The sequence below is a fragment of the Glossina fuscipes genome, unplaced genomic scaffold (genome assembly GCF_014805625.2).
Source record: "Glossina fuscipes isolate IAEA_lab_2018 unplaced genomic scaffold, Yale_Gfus_2 177, whole genome shotgun sequence".
NCBI lineage: Eukaryota > Metazoa > Arthropoda > Insecta > Diptera > Glossinidae > Glossina > Glossina fuscipes.
In genome coordinates, this window is record NW_023998520.1 from 821,502 (window position 1) to 825,908 (window position 4,407).

The 4,407-nt window shown below is 35.5% G+C and overlaps 1 long non-coding RNA gene across 1 annotated transcript; it reads left to right on the forward strand.

Annotated features, from left to right (window-relative positions):
• The first annotated feature begins 2,476 nt into the window (after positions 1–2,476).
• Positions 2,477–4,128, forward strand: LOC119641802. Its single transcript, XR_005247891.1, has 3 exons — positions 2,477–3,292; positions 3,375–3,661; positions 3,730–4,128. It is a non-coding gene; the product is annotated as an uncharacterized LOC119641802 (long non-coding RNA).
• The last annotated feature ends 279 nt before the right edge of the window (positions 4,129–4,407 follow it).

Below are 4,407 nucleotides of genomic sequence, written 5' to 3' on the forward strand. Positions count from 1 at the left end.
TTTGCAATTTTCTACAGTTTACTAAACCTATTGCTATTCTCGCTTTTTTTTATTTCCATAGTGCGAAATTTGTGTGCTATTTTGAGTTACCATTGCGTATACTTAGTAAATTCTTCTCGTTTTTTTTTTCTACCAATATGGAACGTTTGTTTTCTGCACACGAAATGTATTGGTGTAACTATCCGAGCAGCAGACGCAGTGCTAAATTCAACGACGCGGTTATATTGGTTCTGTCCTGAGTTTATGAAACGTGATATTAACTCTTATAAGCTTTTAATAGGGACAAAAAAAGATTTCTTTGAATTAGATAAAGAACCTACGGTAATTTTGATAAAAGTCAAGCAATGTTCGAGTGTCGCCACTTAGAGCAGTTAGCTTCTCCTCAAACCTGTACAAGACCAGCTTTAAGCGTGGCATACGGTACTTCATCTCGGCTTTTCCGTAAATTATTTATGCTCGCCGCCATTTCTTATCGTCAACGACAAAACTTGTGAATCTGCCATTGGTAAATTCGGTTAAGGTATCGAGTGCTCCATCCTTGCTTCCAAAGGATATTAACATTTCCTGCATAGTAAACTTAGCTGGTAATACAAATAAGCCGGGAAGACCTATTCGTGTCAGCTACGGAGAGGTGGCAAGGGTTAATTCTCATAGTGGTGTCATCAGGTTTATTCAATGTATATCTCCAAAAAATGTTAACAAAAACAATAAATTTTTCTCTCTTCTTACGTACCTGCCGGGCGCCATGCTAGACGAGTCGCACAAGTTGCACAACCAAATGTAGTCCCTTCCTCTGTCTCTAAAACAAAGTTCCTTTTGTCTCTAAACCAAAGTTCCCGTGATTCCTAATGTTAATAACGCGAATGACATCTGTTTGATGGCAGTACACACCCAAAACGCAATATTTGTATCAAGGCTGACTGCTGACACTTTACCTGATAAGGTAAACAGTTATTTGGCTAGAAAAGTCCCATTGGTCAATTTGAAGCGTGTAAGCATTTTCAATTTGGCTCCATCTCTATCTAGAGTTATCTAGTCTTACCAATTTGCATTTCCTTTCATGACAGACACAATGGCCCATTAAATCACTGTAACATGTCAAATCCAACTTCCTCAAATAAACAATATGATTTTAATAAAACCAATATATTATTGCTTAAATTTCATGTTTCACGCATTATGGTGGATTTTCCTGCTGGGAATATTGAAACCCTGTTGTTATCGTTCTATAAATTGCTAAATCTAGCTATTTCCATTCCGATTGGACAGCTCCGCTTTCGGAGCAGTTCCCGCCACGGTTTAACAAAGGAATTAATCACTGCAAGAATAGGAAAAGTAAAGTTTTCAAAGAATTTTTGAAAATTTGATCGGCTTACAACTATTTCGCCTATTCTGTTCCGAGGCATTGATTCAATTACCTCAACCACCAAAGTTATTGCAGATACCTTCACTTAGTAAGATCCTCACTCCTAAATATTTTAATAAATTTGTCAACTCCAAAGGAAACATCTCCATATATCCCTCGCAAGTTTCTTTCAATGGCTCTGAGTACTCTGGTGATATTGAAACCTCAACTCTCTTGGCTAAATAATTCTGACGAAATTTTTCGACTGCTTATTCCGATTTAAACTGTAAACTATCGGTATTCGATATCTAACTCGGTTTTGATTCTTAACTTGTTCATTTCAGAAAATGATGTTTTAGATGGTTTAAGGTCTCTAAAATCTAGTTATCTCTCTTATCTTTATAACAGATCATTCAGGATTTTGTTTAACTTCATCACCTCGGATGAATTTCATGATGTCTCTCAAAGCAGACATTTTTTCTATATATGAATTATCAACTATATATATTAACGTAAGTTGACGATGTTGAACTGTTTTGGTCTCCTTGGAATGTCATTTGTACCTGCTTCAAATTGATTTAAATGATTTGGGTACATCGTTAAATTTTATGTAATTACATCTAAAAAATTGGAAGGTTTCTTTATAAAGGGGGAATTCATTTAATTTTACCGATTTACTAAAGTTGGAAAATGTAGATTCTTTCATCGACTTAGTGATTATATTTGGCCGAAGATTACATTTACATTTGCATAGTGAGCTCCGTTTGACGATGCGTTGGGCCGGTGCTTCTTCTTTCAGGGGTGGTTCAAAGAGATTAAAGATCTTCACGTTACAAAGAGGCTCAAACTTTCTTTATTTACACCAATGCACGAACGACTATGTTGTTTGATCTCCTTCTTATAGGTGTTACGTAGATTCAATTGGAACCGTTCAAGACCAATTCTTGAATTTCGTTTGGGACTTCCTGCATCTGTGCCCCCTTATGAAAATATATTACTTTTGTAATCCTTACGATCACTTGAGAAACGTATTATTTTTATTTATTTATTTATTTATTATGTGTCCTTCTTCATTAAGTTAATAAATGGTTCTATCAATTTGCCCACATTACTTGGTGAGATAAACTTTAACGCCCCGAATCGGTTCTCTAGGAACCTTTTCATTAAGCTTAGTCAATGTAAATATAACTATGAACTGTTCAGCGTTGTGTGCAGAAACCTAAATGTTAACATCAACATCGGGCTCTTTAAAGTCTATCGAAATAACTACGCTTAATACGCGCAATTTGTCTATGCCGTAGTTAAACTAACTTGTAATCTTAACGTCTCACTACGATTCGAAGATTAACCAGTGTTGCTTGCTGTTATCGGTTGCTATGGCCCTCATAACCTTGGTTCTGTGTGTGCCTGTGCTGTGCTAAATGTGCACATGTTTTCTTCTTTTTTTTCTCATTAATTTACTTATACAAGGATTTTATTCTTTTCCGTTTTTCTCATTGCTTCTCTTTATGTACCTCGTATTTAATAATAAATAGTATAAGATTTACTTCTAAGCGACTATTATGGGTCATAATTTACTTTAGCTGACTAAATACACCAGAAAATAAAAAATAGCTCTTTTTTATAATCATCCCGGACTAATAATTTCAAAGATCAAAGTGTTTATGTTTTGGAAAGAACGAAGTGAAATGGAACGAAAGTTTACCCCAACTCTTGCAATACAAATTCACGCTTTTGCGATGTTAACTCGGCGGCGTATGGTGCATGATCTGAGGCATTATTAAATCCTATCATGTTCGAAGTCGAGAGTAGCACCGACGAAAATTCTCATGGTACTCAAACACGATTATCAACACTTTTAATGTTATCGGTGCTTGTGAACAGTGATATCCATTCTTTGCCCACTGAACATATAATTCTTTGCTGGTCAATGGTTATTTTATCATGGTTAGACTTTAACATTTTTGCGGCTAAGACAGTAAATTACAAACGCTTAGTAACAAAATGCCTTTTCATTACGCCATTCCAGCCAATTTAAATCTAGCGAATATTTTATCGAGAGGCACTTTGCCGAAAAAAGTACTTCCTTCGAATATTTGGAAAAATGATGCAGATTTTCTGAAAAGCTATTGGTCTAATTGGCTAAAAGAAGTAACCTTTCTAACTGAACTGTCGGAAAGAAAGCGTGCATTAGCCACTTCACTACACAGTTGGACAAGAAGCTGCAAGTACCACAGTTGAGTGTGCATAGCGTCAAGCACACATAGCAACATTTATCAATTCAACAAACTTAATTCGTGTTGGTGGGAGACTTAAGTACTCAACCTCAGATTTTGATTTTTGTCAATTCATAATTTTACCAAAAATTTCTTTGTTTACCAAAGTGTCAGTCATTCATTCCCATCAGAGATTTTTCCATGCAGCGTTGCACTACTTGGTCATTGCAATCTGGCGGAAGTATCAACGCTTGAATGGGCAGAAAACAGTCGTATATGTAAACATCAAATATATTGAGCGTGCAATAGCAAAACTAGTAGTACTGTCTATTCATTATGACCCTGGAAGCCAAAACCTTTCAATGAATGGACGATATTCCTGGCGCATCTGCCTATGTTGCGTTTAGCTTACGCAACTTTAATGTAATACATTTATGATTTACACATAATTTAAGATAATTGCAAGTTGTCTTTTACTCGCTTACATACGTATATACATAGGTGTGCTGCATTAATTGCTATTTCCCAGGTAGGAACACACAGTTTTCCTTGAAACACACACTTACAAATAAAATCAATCAAAATTCACGCAATCTTCAAATTCGTCTTTTATTCTCAGTTTCGCCTTTGCAAGTGTAATTCTCAATTCGATTTGTTATTAAAAGATGTTGGTGGAAAAGAGCTCGCATCATACGTAAACAATAATAATATGCTCTTTCTAAAATTTTGGAATTTCTGCCATTAGTGATATTGGGTAGTCTTAATATCTGTTTTGGTTATGTTTCCATACGTACACTTACGGACTAGGTGTGAAAACTACTGAAGGAAGATATTAAATTGACATAT